This window comes from Ranitomeya variabilis, chromosome 7 (assembly GCF_051348905.1).
Source record: "Ranitomeya variabilis isolate aRanVar5 chromosome 7, aRanVar5.hap1, whole genome shotgun sequence".
Classification (NCBI taxonomy): Eukaryota; Metazoa; Chordata; class Amphibia; order Anura; family Dendrobatidae; genus Ranitomeya; species Ranitomeya variabilis.
Genome location: NC_135238.1, coordinates 105709965 through 105730695, shown reverse-complemented (window position 1 = coordinate 105730695; position 20731 = coordinate 105709965).

Below are 20731 nucleotides of genomic sequence, written 5' to 3'. Positions count from 1 at the left end.
GATGCCCAGTCATCCTGCCTGGCAGAAACAAAATGTCGTAAATATGTGACCAGGGTCTGGTTGGCCCTCTCTACCAACCCATTCATCTCGGGATGATATGCCGAAGAGAGATTCAACTCAATACTGAGTAGACGACAAAGCTCTCTCCAGAATCGAGACGCAAACTGGGGACCCCGGTCACTGACAATTTTGTCCGGCATACAGTGTAGGCGAAAGATATGTTTGATGAACGACGCAGCCAGAGCCCATGCACAAGGTAGCCGTGGAAGAGGCACCAAGTGCACCATATTGGAGAAATGGTCGGTGATCACCCAGATAATGGTGCAGCTATGAGACTTGGGTAAGCCCACCACAAAATCCATCCCGACCATCTTCCAGGGCCTGTCCGCCACCGGCAGAGGGTAAAGCAACCCAGCTGGCCGTTGCCGAGGAGACTTGTTCTTGGCACAGGAGACACACGCCCGAACATAGTCTGCGACGTCACGAGCCATATGCGGCCACCAGTATATCCTCGCCAAGAGCTCAGATGTCCTCTTGGTCCCAAAATGTCCACCCACCCTGGACGAGTGAGCCCAAGAGAGAACCTCCGGTTGCAAATTAGATGGAACGAAAGTCTTGCCTGGGGGCACAGACTCTACCGAAACCAGAGCCACAGTTCTCAGGCTCTCTGAAGGGACAATAAGCCGAGGCTCCTCCTCCTCTGATGACACTACAGAGCGAGAAGAGCGTCGGCACGAACGTTCTTCTCCCCGGAAAGAAAATGGAGGGTGAAATGGAACTGGGAGAAGAACAGGGACCATCTAGCCTGACGAGAATTTAGCCGCTGGGCTGTCTGTAAATACACTAAGTTCTTGTGGTCTGTGAACACCCAGAAGGGAAAGCGAGCTCCCTCTAGAAGATGTCTCCACTCTGAGAAAGCCAACTTCATAGTTAGCAACTCCCTGTCCCCGATGGAATAATTCCTCTCCGCTGGTGAAAAGGTCTTAGAGAAAAAGAAGCAAGGATGCTTCCGACCTTGAGCATCCTTTTGGAAGAGGACTGCTCCAGCACCAACGGATGAGGCATCCACCTCCATAATAAATGGCCTATCTACATCGGGGCGATGTAGGATGGGAGCGCTAGCGAAGTGTGACTTAATCAAGAGAAAGGCCTTGGAGACCTCCTCCGACCACAACTTGGGATTTGCCCCCTTCTTGGTGAGGGCAATCAAGGGAGCTACCAAAGTTGAGAAGTGGGGAATGAACTGGTGATAATAATTAATGAACCCCATAAAGCGCTGCACCACTTTGAGAGGATGGGGTTCCTGCTAGTCCATCACAGCCTGTAGCTTGGCAGGATCCATAGGCAATCCCTGGGCAGTGATGATATAGCCAAGGAAAGGCAAGGATACCTGCTCAAACACACACTTCTCCAACTTGGCATAGAGGGAGTTAGCCCATAGGAGGTCGAAGACCTTGCAAACATCTCTCCGGTGGGAGTCTATATCTGGAGAGTAGATGAGAATATCATCCAGATAAACTACGACCGAGGTGGAAAGCATATCCCGGAAGATGTCTTTACAAAGTCTTGGAAAACAGCTGGGGCATTACAGAGCCCGAAGGGCATCACCAGATATTCATAGTGCCCATCCCTGGTGTTAAAAGCCATCTTCCATTCGTCCCCCTCACGGATGCGAATCAGGTTGTAAGCACCCCCCAGATCTAATTTAGTACATACCCTTGCTCCCCGTAGCCTATCAAAAAGCTCAGATATCAGGGGTAGTGAGTACTTATTTTTAACGGTGATGGCATTAAGACCCCTGTAGTCTATGCATGGACGTAGTTCTCCACTCTTCTTCTGTATGAAGAAGAACAAAGCCCCTGCAGGTGACACTGACTTCCTAATGAATCCTCTTGCCAGATTCTCTCGGATATACTGTGACATTGCCTCAGTCTCTGGGAGAGACAAAGGATAGACTCGACCCCGGGGAGGCTCAGAACCAGGCAAGAGGTCAATAGGGCAGTCATAGGGGCAATGAGGCGGAAGGGTCTCCGCAGCCCTTTTGGAGAACACGTACGCATAGGGCCAATATTGCTTGGGAAGAGAAGATAAATCTGCGGATACCTCAGTAGTAGCAACCTGAATGCTCTCCCTCTGACATCTACCCCCACAAGATTCACCCCATCCTAAAATTCACTCAATATGAATCGATTCACTCCCTCGATATGAGGAGAGTGATACCATAGCCAAGGCATCCCTAACAGGATCTCATCAATTCCCTCAGGAATGACGAGCAGAGATATAATATCCTGATGAGATGGCGACATGGACAGAGTGAAAGGGATGGTCTGGTGTGTTATCTGTGAGGGCAGTGTTGACCCATTCACCACTCGTACAGTTACTGGTTGAGCTAGAATTACCAGGGGTATTGCGTGACGTTGGGAGAAGGCAGAAAACATAAAATTGCCCTCCGCTCCAGAATCCACGCAGAGCTCTACCGAGTGAGTGAATGAGCCTATTGTAATTGTCCCCTTAAAGGACAATTTGGAGGCAAACATCGCCGTGTCTAGTGTACCTCCACCTACTACCACTAGTCGCTGATGTTTCCTCGACCGCTGGGGACATCTGGTGGCAAGATGTCCTGACTGCTGGCAAACATGACAAACCTGGAGTGCACGAGCGGTCCGGGACTTCGATCTCGCTCGTGACACTTCCATGGCCTCATGTGACTCAGGGGCCTGGACTGGAGATTCCAAAGGTTTGGCGAAGGTGGGAGCCAGCCGAAATCTCTGCCTACACTGGGCTCGCTCTAACCTCCGCTCGTGAAAACGGAGGTCAATACAAGTGGACACTGCTATTAACTCCTCCAGTGTCGCAGGAATCTCCCTAGTGGGCAGGGCATCCTTCACGTGGTCAGCCAGCCCCCTCCAAAATATCGGAATAAGGGCTTTATCTGACCACTCCAGCTCAGATGCTAGGGTGCGGAAGTGGACGGCAAAATGGCTGACCAAGGACGAGCCCTGAGTCAATGCCAACAGTTGGAGCGACGTATCATGGGTGACACGAGGTCCTAAAAAGACCTGTTTCAGAGTGCTCAGGAACAACGAAGCACTCTGCACCACATGATCGCCACGCTCCCACAACGGCGTAGCCCACTCCAACGCCCTGTCCGACAGGAGAGACACAATAAACCCCACCTTAGCCCGCTCTGTAGGGAAACGAGAGGCCAGAAGCTCAAGATGTATAGAGCACTGACTCACGAAACCCCTACAAGACTTACTATCACCAGAAAATTTGTCTGACAGCGGGAGGCAAGATAGAGTCGGTACAGGGGTGGCAGTGGACAAAGTTGCTGCAGCCACGCTAGCAGCCTGAACAGCAACTGCGGTTACATCCACAGCTGAGGTTGTGCGCTCGAGAGCCGCCAACCTACCCTCCAGCTGCTGGATGTACAGCAAGGATTGCTGTTTGTCCATCATTACTAGCCAGACCCTGGTGCTAGTGTAATGTTAGGGCTAGCGGAATGCACCAAATAATTAGAAACATAGAGTAAGGTGCGTTCACAGCCCGGGGTCCACCGTGCAGAGATGGAACCTGCTGCTAAGTAATGACGGACTATATGGCGGTACAATGTGGATACACACACGGGTTAACTTCACCCTGTGTGGAGGAAGCGAACCCTGTTGCGTCACAGGGCCGCGGTACCGCACCAAGAGTGCAAACAAGGAGTCTCAGAACTCAATCCCAAGACACAGGATTTGAGTTCATATAGACCTCTTTCGCTCGACACCGCAACTGGGGTGTCAGAGTGAAAGAAATAATATTAATAAAGATGCCCGAGAGTGCGTGCGGGGCCGCCCTGGTGGACGCCACTAACCACCCAGGCTTGGGTCAGGAAAGCGCTGTGAAAGCGCATGGCGCCGCACTGGCGGTCACAGCAATAGAAGCTGTTTTGTGTGTTACGTGCTGATGGCTAAGTCGGGCGCTAGATATCAATCATCCACCTTACGCAAGCAGTCATACAATAGGGATGGGATATTTAAGGATGACTTGCACTCATCAACACACACACATATACAAATGTACACTAGCGCATGGCCGTGTGGTCATGCAAACCTTTTATAGCTGCAGCATGTACAGGACCTTCCCAGAAGGGGAAGCTGCCACAGAAGTTGAGCACCTTCAGGACCTTCCTGGAGGACCAATGGGATTTGCTGCAGTATCTGAGCATATGACCCTCGATCTCCAATGGGAGATCTTGCCCTGGGCATGCTCTGAAGGGGAAAAGCAGGACTTCGTCCGAAAAGCGTCTGCTCACTGCTGCCCAACACTGGCTTCAATAGCAGAAGCTGTAAAAGCAGCAGTAACCCTATGCACAGAGTGAGACTGAGCAAGATGCTGGTACCGACGTCTCTACTGAGCAGACTCCACTGCGGCTGGAGAAGAATGGGAGACCGCAGCGGAGATGGTTCGAGATTCCCCTTGTGCAGAGGTGGGAACTCGACACCTAACAATCACATGGTTGACTCATGTTCAGTTTATGATCTATTAGTATACCCAAGTCTTTTTCACATGTGATGTTACTTAGCCCTATTCCTCCCATTCTGTAAATGTTTTTTTCATTTTTATTGCCCAGATGTAGTACTTTGCATTTTTCCTTGTTAAAAAACATTCTGTTAGTTGCTGCCCACTGTTCCAGTTTATTTATACCTTTTTGAATCCTCTCTCTCTCTTCTGTAGTATTAGCTATCCGTCCTGTGTCATCAGCAAATTTAATTAGTGTACCCTCAATTTCTTCATCTAAATCATTGATAAAGATGTTGAACAATACAGGGCCTAGGACAGAACCCTGTGGTACCCCACTTGAGACATTCTTCCAACTGGATGTGCAGCCATTTACGACCACTCTTTGGGTCCGATCACTAAGCCAGTTATGAATCCACCTAGCAGTTGCCTTGTCCATTCCATACTTAGCCATTTCTTCAATAAGGATGGTGTGAGATTCTTTGTCAAATGCTTTGCTGAAGTCAAGATATACTATATCTACAGCATTTCCATGATCCACCCAGTCAGTGATTCTGTCATAGAAGGAAATTAAGTTAGTTTGACATGACTTATTAGTTACAAAGCCATGCTGACTCTGGTTAATCACTTCATTCTTATCCAGGTACTTACATACATGTTGTTTAATAATTTGTTCAAAGATCTTTCCTGGTATGGAAGTCAGACTCTCCGGCCTATAGTTCCCTGGGTCCACCTTCTTCCCCTTTTTGAAGATAGGAACAACATTTGCTATTCTACAGTCTTCTGGGGCTTCTCCTGTTCACCAAGAATTTTCAAAGATTAGGGAGAGTGGTTCAAAAATTTCTTCTGCAATCTCCTTCAGTACTCTGGGATGTAATTCATCTGAACCTGGAGACTTGAATTCATTTATGTTAGCTAAGTGTTTCCTCACTATCTTTCTGTCTATAGATATCCTGGATTCTTCTACTCCTTTAATAGGACAGTGAAGATCAGTTGATGTTACATTTCCTTTCTGAAAGCAAAATAGGACTTTAAAAGTTCGGCCTTCTCAATATCCTTTCTTACCATTTCATAATTTTCATCCTGTAAAAATCCTATGGCATCTGTAAAGCTGTAGTAGCATCGTATGCAGTGAAGAAGCAGTGACCCACAAATTCAAACACAAAAGTCTCTTTTAATGTGTTTCTTCACAGCATTAAAGTCCAGTTCACATAAATGCATATAACTTCAGTGACCAGTTTACACCAGTTCAATGCAATACATTTCACATGGCTTTAGATTTGCGGTCCCTAAAAAGGCCAGACTTCCCTTGTCCAGTTTCCCTGGGCGACCGCACGCCATCTCAGACTCTATACGTCTCCATACACACAGCCTCATATGTTGCAGACACTACTCACGTCAGCCCTCCTCTGACTAGTTCCCGTGGGTGTCCTGCATCGCTGTATCACAGTCTCTGTACTCACTCAGTGCACTGCACTCTTTATCCTCTGGAGTGCAGCCGGGTACAAATAAGACAAAGTCTCTTACAGACTCTTTACTCACACAGTCGTACACAGTTCAGGATATCCTCCGGATAGCAGCCGGGCACCATATCCACCTGTTTGCAATCGTTGCACATGCTAGTCCTCTTTCAGGCACAGGACATCCACCTCCGGGCACAGGTCTGTCCACATCCGACTCCTACGGGCACAGGACAACCACCTCCGGGCACAGGACTGTCCACCTCCGAGACCAGTACCATGGACGACTTGCATCTCTGTGTACGCTGCGGGTGCCAGGCTATTCAGCTGCCCTGGGTGCTGGCTCTGCTGGCCTCCATGCACTCTGCAGACCAGCACACACCAGACTGACACTGACGTGCACCTCGCACACCTGGCCTCACCTGGCCAGACGCCTGACACGGCCTGCACGGCCTGACACACCCATACCCCTTACTGCAGGGCTTTTAAACACACTTAAACCTGTGGCCTTCAGCCACCTGGAAAACCCGGACCGGAAATCCGTGACTCTCATGCACACCTATGGACTTCATCCATCTGCATGCACATTCTGGGGAGAACAAACAGCGCCCCCTAGCTGTATCAGAGGCCACAGCCTCACACATCTTTGACTTTTCTTTTACTTTTGACATATCCCCAAAATCCTTTTTAACTGCTTTTGACGTCTCTTGCAAGCCTTATTTCATTGTCAGCTTTACTAATCTGATTTGTGCCCTGCAGGTTCTACAGGCAGCATTATATTCTTCTTTAGATATGCCTCCCTTTTTCCATTTGATAAACATTTCTTTCTTCCTTTTTAGCGTGTGTATAAATTGTGTTCATCCATCCTGGTTTCCTTAAATGCTTTGTATTTTTCCCTCTTTTTGGAATTGTTAACAATTGTGCTTTGAGAATCTCATTTTTCAAGATTTCCCAACCTTCCTGGACATTTTTGTTCTTAAGGATATCCAGCCATTGGATCCCTCCGATTCTCTGAGTCCCTTAAAATCTGCCTTTCTAAAATGTAACCTTGAAGTCTGAGTCTTCACATGTCTTCCTCCTCTAGTTATCCAAAATTCTAAAATAGCATGGGAACCTAGGGAACCAGCAACTCTTACCTCTTCAACCATTTCCTCCCTGTTTATAAGGATTAGATCCAAGGTAGCAGATCCCCTTGTTTTCTCCCCTACCTTTTGGAAGATAAAGTTGTCAGCAAGAGAGGATAAGAATTTGCTTGACCTGTTAGTTTTGCCTGAGAGATATTTCCAACAAATGTCTGGATAGTTGAAATCTCCCATGACCACTGTCATATTTTTTAGAGAAATCTTCAGCTTACACAGGCAGCCTGTAGTAAATGCCTACAATGGTGTTCTTTCCGTTGTTCTCTCCTTGCATTTTTACCCAAAGTTTCCACAGAACTCCCTGTCTCTGAAGCTTCAATCTCTGCAGTTATACGCTTTTCTAACATACAATATGACACCTCCTCCTCGTTTATCAAGTCTGTTTCTTGCAACTAAATTGTATCCTTCTAATCTTGTATTCCAATCCTGTGTATCATCCCACCAAGTTTCAGTGATTCCAATGACATCATATTTCTTCTCCTATGTTAGTAGTTCCAATTCTCCTTGTTTGCTGCCCATGCTTTGTGCATTTGTATAGAAACATTTTAGTTTGTGATTGGTTTCTCTTCCTCCAATATTTTTATTATTTAGGTTTTTTATCTTTGTTCTTCCTTTCACCTGCTAATAGAAGAGTTCTCAATAGTATTTGTCAGGTGTATGGCTTTTTCTGGCCTTTTGCTTCCCTTTCCACATTGTTCTAGTTTAAAGCTCTCCTGATGAGTGTAGCAAGGAGACTTCCAAATACATGTTTTCCAGTCTTCGTAAGGTGCACTCCATCTCTAGCAAGCAGCCCATCGTATAGGTAAATAACTCCGTGATCCAGAAATCCAAATCCTTGATGGCACCATCGACGTAGCCAGTTGTTCACCTGCAGAATCTTATTCCACCTCCTTGCTCAATGGCCATCCACTGGGAGGCTGGAAGAGAAGACCACCTGCGCTCCAAGTTCTTTCACTTTCTTACCTTAGTTTTCAAAGTCACTGCAGATGGTTTCCAGGTCCTTTCTTGCGGTGTCATTTGTCCCCACATGTATTAGCAGGAATGGGTGGTCATCTGTACGTCTGAAGAGTCCTGATATCCTGTAAGACACATCTTTAATTTTATTGGGAGACAGCACATTTATCTTGAGGTTATATCCGGTCTGCAGATAGCGGCTTCTGTTACAATTCACTGCATAGGCAATCAGTATGGGAGCACCAACTTCCTAATAATAGGAAGATTGCTTTCACGTGGCCCTCCTGTACGTCTCTTCAAAGGAGTATTGCGGGGCGTCTAAATTTGGTGCAGGGCAGGCCTTGCATTCAATGCATAGGCAAACAGTATAACAATATGGGAGGACCAACTTCCTTATAATGGGAACATTGCTTTTAGGTGGCCCTCCTGTACGTCTCTTCAAAGGGGTATTGGGGTGCGTCCAAATTTGCAGCAGGTGTTGCATTCACTGCATAGGCAAACAGTATGGGAGGACCAGCTTCCTAATAATGGGAGCATTACTTTCAGGTGCAGGGCCGGCTCCAGGTTTTCATGGGCCCTTGGGCGACAGAACCTCAGTGGGCCCCCTTGTGGAGCAAATCATGTGGCGACAGTAAAACAGCAGGGACCACAGAGACCCAAATATTTTATTTAGAAAAAAACTATGTAAACTTTATAAAAACACTAGTGCAAAATAGAGAAAGTGCAATATATCAGGGAAACTTTTGATAAATTTGCTTCTCTGTAAGTTGTAAAAGACTTTTTTGACTTTTTTGTAAAAGACATTCAAAGACTGCCGCAAGGAACACGGACATGCTGCGATCTTAAAAGAAGCGCCACATGTCCGGAGTCGCAGGGCCGCCGGGTGCGTGTTACCACGCATAGCGGAGACGGGATTTCATAAAATCCCTTTCACTATGCTGGAACATCTGGACGCTGCGTGTTTGACGCTGTGGCCCCACGCAGCGTCAAACACGCAGCGTTTACTTAACGTGGACACATACCCTAACCGTTCCCATCACCAGATCACACATCTAGCCGGCAGCTTTTGTTTTGGCCAAAAGATTTTGTAAGCCGCCACCATAACACGGTAGACTCTTTTGGTGAGGCCCTACTCTGCTGTAACCTATTAAATATTTGTTAAAATATGCAATACAATTTAGGTATATTTTTATTTATTTTTCAATTTTTAAAATGACCAATAATATCACATAAAAAGAACAAATACCGCTACACCATGACCAGATGACATATTACCACCACAGTGATCGAATAATATCACATACAAAGAACAAATACCGCTACACCATGACCAGATGACATATTACCACCACAGTGATCGAATAATATCACATACAAGGGACAAATACCGCAACACCATGTCCAGACCACATATTACCACCACATAGTGACTGAATACTACAATTCTGATCAGTAATAAAAAAAAAGCACCACACTATCACCATCAGTGCCATTATACACAGGAGATCTGTACTTAGTATGCAGTGTCTGTGTAGAGGTAATACAGTGATCACTAGTGAGATTATACACAGGAGCTCTGTATATAGTATACAGTGTATAGTGTCAGTGTATAGGTAACACTGACTTACCAGTGACGTCTCTAGGTTAAGTCCTTCATCTTTCATCCAGCACAGACCGCCATCATGTCTTCCAGCCAGGACTCGTCTCTGCAGGAAATAACAGAGTTATCTCGCGCTCCGCTTGTAGAACACATTACTTAATTTTTCCGAACTTCTACATTACACCGCATAAAGAAAAAGAGGCGACATAGTGTCACTCTACACAGTAACAGGACCGCCCCCTCATTTAAAACAGTGTCCTCAAAAAATAAATACATCACTGCAGTAATAATATCCCTTAATTAGTCCCTATGGTAATAATATTCCCCATCCTGGCCCCCGTGTGTCTCATTCCTGGCGTCAGCCATATGTTCTCCCATCCTGCCCTCATGAGTATCCTTTCTGCACCATATGATCTCCCCATCCTGCCCCATCTGTCTCCATCGTATCCATCCTGCCCCATGATCCTGCCCCATCTGTCTCCAATCCTGCCTCCAGTGTCTCCAATCATGCCCGTATCACCATTCTGCCCCGTCTCCAATCAGGCCCCCATTTCTGCAATCATGCCCCCTGTGTCTCAATTCTGCCCCATCTGTTTCCATTCCTGCCCCAGTGTCTCCAGTCATGCCCCAGTGTCTCCAGTCATGCCGCCATGTCTGTCATCCTGCCCCTTGTCTCCAATCATGCCGTTTCTCCTTTCTGCCCCCGTGTCCAGCTTTCTGCCCCCGTGTCCAGCGCTCTGCCCCCTCCTGTGTCCAGCGCTCTGCCCCCTCCTGTGTCCAGCGCTCTGCCCCCTCCTGTGTCCAGCGCTCTGCCCCCTCCTGTGTCCAGCGCTCTGCCCCCTCCTGTGTCCAGCGTTCTGCCCCCTCCTGTGTCCAGCGTTCTGCCCCCTCCTGTGTCCAGCGTTCTGCCCCCTCCTGTGTCCAGCGTTCTGCCCCCTCCTGTGTCCAGCGTTCTGCCCCCTCCTGTGTCCAGCGTTCTGCCCCCTCCTGTGTCCAGCGCTCTGCCCCCTCCTGTGTCCAGCGTTCTGCCCCCTCCTGTGTCCAGCGTTCTGCCCCCTCCTGTGTCCAGCGTTCTGCCCCCTCCTGTGTCCAGCGTTCTGCCCCCTCCTGTGTCCAGCGTTCTGCCCCCACCTGTGTCCAGCGTTCTGCCCCCTCCTGTGTCCAGCGTTCTGCCCCCTCCTGTGTCCAGCGCTCTGCCCCCTCCTGTGTCCAGCGCTCTGCCCCCTCCTGTGTCCAGCGCTCTGCCCCCTCCTGTGTCCAGCGTTCTGCCCCCTCCTGTGTCCAGCGTTCTGCCCCCTCCTGTGTCCAGCGTTCTGCCCCCTCCTGTGTCCAGCGTTCTGCCCCCTCCTGTGTCCAGCGTTCTGCCCCCTCCTGTGTCCAGCGTTCTGCCCCCTCCTGTGTCCAGCGCTCTGCCCCCCCCTGTGTCCAGCGTTCTGCCCCCCCTGTGTCCAGCGTTCTGCCCCCTCCTGTGTCCAGCGTTCTGCCCCCTCCTGTGTCCAGCGCTCTGCCCCCTCCTGTGTCCAGCGTTCTGCCCCCTCCTGTGTCCAGCGTTCTGCCCCCTCCTGTGTCCAGCGTTCTGCCCCCTCCTGTGTCCAGCGTTCTGCCCCCTCCTGTGTCCAGCGTTCTGCCCCCTCCTGTGTCCAGCGCTCTGCCCCCTCCTGTGTCCAGCGCTCTGCCCCCTCCTGTGTCCAGCGCTCTGCCCCCTCCTGTGTCCAGCGTTCTGCCCCCTCCTGTGTCCAGCGTTCTGCCCCCTCCTGTGTCCAGCGTTCTGCCCCCTCCTGTGTCCAGCGTTCTGCCCCCTCCTGTGTCCAGCGTTCTGCCCCCTCCTGTGTCCAGCGTTCTGCCCCCTCCTGTGTCCAGCGCTCTGCCCCCCCCTGTGTCCAGCGTTCTGCCCCCCCTGTGTCCAGCGTTCTGCCCCCTCCTGTGTCCAGCGTTCTGCCCCCTCCTGTGTCCAGCGTTCTGCCCCCTCCTGTGTCCAGCGTTCTGCCCCCTCCTGTGTCCAGCGTTCTGCCCCCTCCTGTGTCCAGCGTTCTGCCCCCTCCTGTGTCCAGCGTTCTGCCCCCTCCTGTGTCCAGCGTTCTGCCCCCTCCTGTGTCCAGCGTTCTGCCCCCTCCTGTGTCCAGCGTTCTGCCCCCTCCTGTGTCCAGCGTTCTGCCCCCTCCTGTGTCCAGCGTTCTGCCCCCTCCTGTGTCCAGCGTTCTGCCCCCTCCTGTGTCCAGCGTTCTGCCCCCTCCTGTGTCCAGCGTTCTGCCCCCTCCTGTGTCCAGCGTTCTGCCCCCTCCTGTGTCCAGCGTTCTGCCCCCTCCTGTGTCCAGCGTTCTGCCCCCTCCTGTGTCCAGCGTTCTGCCCCCTCCTGTGTCCAGCGTTCTGCCCCCTCCTGTGTCCAGCGTTCTGCCCCCTCCTGTGTCCAGCGTTCTGCCCCCTCCTGTGTCCAGCGTTCTGCCCCCTCCTGTGTCCAGCGTTCTGCCCCCCTCCTGTGTCCAGCGTTCTGCCCCCTCCTGTGTCCAGCGTTCTGCCCCCACCTGTGTCCAGCGTTCTGCCCCCTCCTGTGTCCAGCGTTCTGCCCCCTCCTGTGTCCAGCGCTCTGCCCCCTCCTGTGTCCAGCGCTCTGCCCCCTCCTGTGTCCAGCGCTCTGCCCCCTCCTGTGTCCAGCGTTCTGCCCCCTCCTGTGTCCAGCGTTCTGCCCCCTCCTGTGTCCAGCGCTCTGCCCCCTCCTGTGTCCAGCGTTCTGCCCCCTCCTGTGTCCAGCGTTCTGCCCCCTCCTGTGTCCAGCGTTCTGCCCCCTCCTGTGTCCAGCGCTCTGCCCCCTCCTGTGTCCAGCGTTCTGCCCCCTCCTGTGTCCAGCGTTCTGCCCCCTCCTGTGTCCAGCGTTCTGCCCCCTCCTGTGTCCAGCGTTCTGCCCCCTCCTGTGTCCAGCGTTCTGCCCCCTCCTGTGTCCAGCGTTCTGCCCCCTCCTGTGTCCAGCGTTCTGCCCCCTCCTGTGTCCAGCGTTCTGCCCCCTCCTGTGTCCAGCGTTCTGCCCCCTCCTAAAAGTAAAAAAAAAAAAACACTACATACTCACCGTCTGTTGTCCGTCACGTCCCCTGGAGCTTGCCGTACTGACTGTCTCAGCGCCGTCCGGCCGTAAAGCAGAGCCCAGCGGTGAACCTGCAGTAACAGCGGTTCACCGCTGGGCACCGCTGTTACGGCCGGCCGGTGCTGAGACACAGTCAGTGCGGCAAGCGCCGAGGGACATGAAGGACGACAGAAGGTGCGTATGTAGTGTTTTTTTTTTTTTTACATGGGGACTTCGGCATCGCTGAAGACAGTTTCAGCGATGCCGAAGTCGCTTGGTCGCTGGAGAGAGCTGTCTGTGTGACAGCTCCCCAGCGACCACACAGCAACTTAGTAAGATTCAGCCTGAATCCCACCCCTGTGGGCGGGGCTTTCAGCGGGGACTCCGTCTCCTCCGTCCCCTCTGTCTCTGGATCGGCGAGTCGGCGGCCAGTCCCAAGTAAGAAAAAAAAAATAAAAAAAAATTGCCGTCGGATCCTAGGGGGGCCCCCAGAAGTCAGGGGGCCCCAGCATCTGCCCGACCCTGCCGTCCGCTGACGCCGGCCCTGTTCAGGTGGCCCTCCAGTACGTCTCTTCAAATGGGTATTGGGGTGTGTCTAATTTTTGGCCAGGCCTTGCATTCACTGCATAGGCAAACTGTATGAGAGAACCACTTCATAATAATAGGAACATTGTTTTCAGGTGGCCCTTCTGTACGTCTCTTCAAAGGGGTATTGCGGTGCATCCTACTTTTTGGCAGCTCTGCCTCTCAGTGCATAGGCAATAACAATATAGGCAGGGGCTGGCTGGCAAATTTTAGCCTAGGGGGCAAGCACACAGCAGTGGCCCATGAGTAGCGGCCCATCCTTAAAGGGGTTGTCAGATTTTATGCTACATGTCTACAGTCACTATGTGTAAATCCTCATATCATGCGCACTGTGAAGATTCTCTGGTGCCGGCACCGGGAACAGTCTTGTGACCGCAAGTATGCGATCTATATATTCCGAGCCACATTCCGACTAGACTGTTTCTGGCCTTGTTCAATACAGTTGCATTAAGCCATGCAAGTCTAGTCGGCATGTGACCACATGTATGCAAATCACAAACTTGCAGTCACAAACCCGTCGAATAACCACAGCACTGCAAGCAATGTGAGGATTCACAAGTCTGCAGTCACATAGAATGACCCACACACACGCACAGCCCCACTGTATTTTTATTTTTTTTTCTCTCTACCTATAGAGCCGATTATACTGAAGCTACTTTCTGCCACTGTCCACTGGCATAGGCACCGTCCGCACTGAAGCATGATCTTCTCTTTTCACCATGTCTTAATCTGCACGGCTGAATACAGTACAGGAAGACTATTTACACCCCGGAGATCCTCCACCTAGTGATGTGTCGTTCGTGAACGAGCCGACACAAAGAGCCGGCTCCCTGCTGTGAACGATGGGAGCCGGCTCTGCAGCGTGAGTGAACCGAATCTTTTTTTTTTTTTCCTTCCTTGTCTGACGCCTGCAGCCTATCAGATTCAGCGAGCTCAGTGAAGTGTGACTGTGACTCATGTGGGAGGAGCAGACAGGAGAGAGGGAGATGTGAGTTGTGGAGTGTAAAGAAATGCCGGTGAGTCCAGTGATGTGATCACAAAATCAGTCCCCAGGAAGGCATTCACCTCACACAAGTACCGCAGCTGTGCAGCCTGTAGCCTCCCATCAGGCCAGGCTTGTGCTGGAGAGGTGGCCATGCTGTTATTATCAGCTCCCTCTAATAACGGCTGCAGTTCTGTGCCATCTCCAATTATCTGACACTCTGCAGCTCTTCTTGTCTTTAAACTTTTGCAACCTTTTTAATGCACCCAAAATATCTGCAAATCATGGTGATTAACCCCTTCATGTTGCAGCTATTGTTCTTTTTCTGCCACACCTTTCAGGAGCCTTTGTAAGGGCTTGTTCACACGATCCTTTTTTCGCTGCGGATTTTTCAGGTCCTGATTTGTGAAAACCGCAGTGCAAAACCTGCGGTGGTTTTCACTGCGGTTTTCAGTCCTTTTTCTACTGCGGATTCCACTGCGGGTTTCCACCTGCATTTTCCTATTGGTGCAGGTGGAAACCCGCTGCGGAATCCACAGAAAGAATTGACATGCTACTTCTTTTTTTCCGCTGAAAATCCACGCTGATTTTCAAGCCGAAAAAAGGATAGTGGGCACAGCGGATTTCGTTTTCCATAGGGTAACATTGTACTGTACCCTGCATGGAAAACGTCTACGGATCCGCAGCTGCAAATCCGCTGCGGATACGCAGCGAAAACCGCATCGTGTGAACATAGCCTAAGGGCTTGGGGTTTTGTGTTTCTTTTTTTGCAGGACAAGTTTTAGTTCTGAATGAGCCCATTTTACCATATAATGTCCTGAAAAACCAGGAAAAAAAAAGTTCACAGTGAGGTAAAATGAAGGTGGGGAAGCAATTCCACCGTATAGTTTGGGGGATTTGTTTTGCGTAGTTCAGAGTGCACGGTTTCATTTGAGGTGGTCTCACACATGGCATCACAGGAGGCTGGGGCTGCACTCGCTTCTCTGCAGCGTCTCGCCACATTGATCACCTACAGTAAGGGTACCGTCTCACAGTGGCACTTTGATCGATACGACAGCACGATCCGTGACGTTCCAGCGATATCCATACGATATCGCTGTGTCTGACACGCAGCAGCGATCAGGGACCCTGCTGAGAATCGTACGTCGTAGCAGATCGTTTGAAACTTTCTTTCGTCGCTGGATCTCCCGCTGTCATCGCTGGATCGGCGTGTGTGACACCGATCCAGCGATGTGTTCCCTTGTAACCAGGGTAAACATCGGGTTCTAAGCGCAGGGCCGCGCTTAGTAACCCGATGTTTACCCTGGTTACCATTGTAAATGTAAAAAAAAAACAAACCGTACATACTCACCTTCTGATATCTGTCACGTCCCCCGGCGTCTGCTTCCCGCACTGACTGAGCGCCGGCCGTAAAGTAAAAGCAGAGCACAGCGGTGACGTCACCGCTGTGCTGTGCTTTACGGCCGGCACTGACACAGTGCGGGAAGCCACCGGCGGGGGACGTGACAGACATCAAAATATGAGTATGTAGTATTTGTTTTTTTTACATTTACAATGGTAACCAGGGTAAATATCAGGTTACTAAGCGCGGCCCTGCGCTTAGTAACCCCATGTTTACCCTGGTTACCCGGGGACTTCGGCATCGTTGGTCGCTGGAGAGCGGTCTGTGTGACAGCTCCCCAGCGACCACACAACGACTTACCAACGATCACGGCCAGGTCGTATCGCTGGTCGTGATCATTGGTAAATCGTTTAGTGTAACGGTACCCTAAGGCCAGGCCATCAATGTTAGTCATGGACAATCTCTTTAAACTTGTTCTATCTGTAATACTACCTCAATCATATTTACTGTAACTTAACTGTTAATAAAGTTGGTATGTAACTAGGGTTGCAGTGCCATATTCTGTTTGACTTGCTGGGATTTGTAGTGCTGTGCACCACCAGCAGGAGAAGTTGATACCATGGTATAGTAGCATTTATACATTTCTGTTCCACGTTGTGTTGAAATAAACTGAGTTTACTATTCCGTATGCTTTGCACAGTGTGTGTGTGTGTGTGTGTGTGTGTGTGTGTGTGTGTGTGTACAGTGTATACATTGTGTATGTATACATTGTGTATGTGTACAGTGTGCGTATACAGTGTGCGTGTAAGGCTACTTTCACACTAGCGTTGTTTGGTGTACGTCGCAATGCATTGTTTTGGAGAAAAAACGCATCCTGCAGAATTATCTGCATGATGCTTTTTTTCTCCATAGACTTTCATTAGCGACGCATTGCGATGTATGGCCACACGTCGCATCCGTCGTGCGACGGATGCGTTGTGTTTTGGTGGACCATCGGCACAAAAAAAGTTCCATGTAACTTTTTTTGTGCGTCACGTCCGCCATTTTCGACCGCGCCCCCTCCTCCCCGGACCTTACAATGGGGCAGCGGATGCGTTGAAAAACTGCATCCGCTGCCCCCATTGTTCATTTCTTTCACAACGTGCGTCGGTACATCGGGCTGACGCATGGCGACGGCCCCGTACCGACGCTAGTGTGAAAGTAGCCTTAGCACAGTGCTTGCAGCATGCCTTTATTTTTATGAATTACAATCTTATACAGCACCAACATATAGCACAGCACTTACTAATTCAGAAAGGACGTGTACAAAAAATGGCCCATATTACAAAGTAATACAGGTTAGGCTGGGTTCACATTGCGTTAGTGGCGTCTGTTAGACGGACTATGTTACACAGCGGCATAAACGCGGTGTAACGCAGTCCGTTATGGCCGCCATTGACTCCAATGTCAGACGCATCAGTAGCGCACACCCACAATGGGCGTGCACTAGGGATATGCCGTCATTGAGTGACGGACCCTGGGATGCGGGCTGCAGCGTTTCCGGGTCCGTCACTGCTAGCACAGATAGAGCTAGAAGATGCTCTATCTGCGCTAGCGCAATGTAAACGTCGGCACTTGCGTTAACAGCAGCCCGTTAGCGTATGTGCTGAGCGGGCTGCTGCTAACGCAGTGTGAACCCAACTTAGGACTACAACCGAGTAGCGCGGGCTCTGTTCACAAGAGCCAACAATCTGCAGAAACAGCAATGCTAAAAACCAGTCTTTACTGCTTCACTAGATACTTATACAGGTGTACCATGAGGCTGTCACTTTACAGGCAAAGACCGGGAACGATGACAGTGTAAAATCTAGTTTTATTTAAAAAAAGAGCCGGTTCACGAGCCGAAAGAGCCGGCTCTTCATAGTGAGCGGAGCCGAATGAGCCGGATCACCAAAAAGAGCCGGACTGCCCATCACTACCTCCACCACTCACTGTATCTCCGCTAGGCACCACCCCCCTGTTTATCCCTGCCAGCACCTTTGTTCTCTTTCTACCAGGTGGAACCATTCTGACCGCTACATAGTTCCCTGTGCAGGCTGCTTTCACAGCTGCACGCCTGTCTAATAGTGACACATAGCTCCGATTACGTCACTTCCGGTTTCGGACTTACACAGGCTATTGGCTACAACGCCGACACGGACCCTCCCCGGGCTCATTTAATGGCATTTTCCACATCCCCTGCACAGACCAGCGGTGGACACCGCGTCTGACAGCAGCACATCACGCCTGATCCTCCACAGGTAATATGCATTTAGTACGGCTCAGCACCACCTCCATATAGCTCCTGCATTTATGCTCACCTCATACCCCTTTCTACCCCTAGCATTCTATCCAGTACAGCGTTCTGCCAAGGTATGCCCACACTAGCACTCCTTCTGGCCACAGCACCTTGTAGCATGCTTTTAATCTGTACTCTCCCATGATCTATAGACGCTGCAGGTACAAGTGCCCTGAGACAATATTGTCTCTTATGCCCGAGCTTCAGTTTAGTACGGTACGTGTCACACACTCACTCCTTCCATTGTTTCACCCTGTGGATAACCCAGTGCCTCTATATTTCGTATGGTCTACTTCAGCTTATATTTCGCTTATACACTGGACCTGTTTTTTTTTTATAGATGCTGTATATATATGTATATATATATTATTTTCTGCTCTCCATATTATGTAAATACTTTTGTTAATTTTACTGTATTTTTTTGGTTATTTGTTTTCACCTGTAGTAACTGATGAAGGTCCGCTTGAGGGACCGAAACGTTTTTGGGTACTACAATAAAATTTGCACATAAGCATCAGTTGAGTGCTAGGTTTCTTTTTCATTTGGATTAAGGTGTGGGAGCCTACCTTAGCACCATTTGACCAGTAGTGCACACGCTATTTTCTACTACCACTGTATAATGACACACATGCACAGCCCCACTGTTTAATGACACACACACACACACCACAGTCCTTGTATCTGCGTTAGCAGTAAAACACTTTGCCCAATACTCCCTTCCCTCCTCTCCCCTTGTCAGGCCATGTAATCTTCAGTTAGTATGTGGATCACTGCTCACCATTCCCGCTGTCCGCCGCCCATACACTACCTCCATAACGGCACCATACAAAACCTCCATAACTCCACAATAGAGTACCTCCGTAACACCTTGTCCACCACAGTTTCTCAACAGAACAGGACACTGCCTCACTAACCAATGAACAATGCTTTACTAATACCATCATATTGTGCCTCACCAAAACCTACAGTGTCTGAACAGTACCACACACACATATCCATATGTACACGCAAGGTCATAAAGTGTGTGTGTATACACACACACACACACGGAGCGGTAGGGAGACAGATGGTCTTATCAGTGGTGTTCTGCTGCCCGGGTCACAGTTCTCAGTCCAGTGCAGGATTCTGCTCTGCAGTTGGTCGCTCTGTCCAAGGCTGGACTGAGACAAAAAAGCAGCCTTGCCACACAAATCCCACCAGCACACATACTATAACACGTTCCACCCCCGATCAGTGGATTTTTATTTACCGTATATAAAATATTCATTATGTAAACTAGGGGGCAGGTCAGTGAGGGAGCAGTGACCTATCAGCAGTCTGCATTATGAATACCTAATCAGAGCATCACAAGAAGACCCCCCACGGGCCGCCCCGGAGTACGAGCATGTCATTAACACAAAACTGAAAATAAAGATCAGACAACAACCACAAGACGGATTTCATCACCAGGTATCATTGTAATCAGTATAACGGCACCGAGCTGACACTGTCTGTAGGTTACTGTGCACAATCCTGCTGACAGGGGCACTTTAATTATGCCATTTATGTCACAAGGGATACGTCAGGGCCGACTATACACCACGCTGGTTCTGGAGGGGCCGACCACTATTCACCACGTGGGATACGCCGGGCCGATCAATAATTGCTACGCTGGATATGCCGGGGCCGATGACTATCCACCATACAGGGTACTCTGGGACTGATTATATATATATATATATATATATATATATATATATATATATATATACACACACACACACACACACACACACACACACACACACACACACACACACACACACACACACACACACACACACACACACACACACACACACACACACACATTACAAATTTGATATTTGAAAGTGAAATTATGGGCTGTCCACACACTCACACATGCACGCTCAAAGACAGAAAAAACACGCACACATGCACGCTCACACACTTGAGAAAACCACACCCAGGAATACACACACACCCAGGAAAACACACACACACACACAGTGGCATTACTACAAAATTATGGGCCCTGATGCGAACTTTCAAATGGGCCCCCCCACCATGCCAAAATATTTTCCACCCAAATTCACATTTTCCCTATTCATTTTGCACACTATAACTTTATTGCAAAGTTGTGTAGTGTGACCTCAGTGACTCCCCCGGAAGAAGGCACACAAGCCGAAACGCGCGTAGGGGCAGTGGCACCGCAGGTCTAAGGTAATTATGTTGGATTATATGGCTTAGTTAACCTTCCTGACCCTCACAATTTTGGTCACTGGATGTTATTTACCAGTATACTTATGCACCTTGTCTGACCAATATAAATATGGGTATATACTGTATGTTAGTTATGTTTCTGGTAGGGTGCTGGCACTATTGTTTATATGAATTTGCCTTTGACCTGTGGTTCCATTCTGTAGAATTTTCCATCTTGGTATCCCGCATGTTGTTATGATTTATGAGATTTTGTATTTAAGTCTCTAATAAATTGATTGTTTTATGGTTTGGATCCCTTAGTGCATTTTTTCTTATGGGTTCCTTTTATTGCAAAGTTGTATAGTGTGACCTCAGTGGCGTAACTATGCTGTGCCCCATCCTGGTATATATTTGTGCCCCGTACTGCCGTTATGTAATGTATAAAAGAAAATAAACCATTATACTCATCAGGGGCTTACACAGAAGTCATGGGATCCATATAAGAAGTATAATGCACACCCCCATAGTCCTCCTTATAATATACTGCACAGTTCATAGTCATCCATATAGTATAATACACTCCCCATAGTCC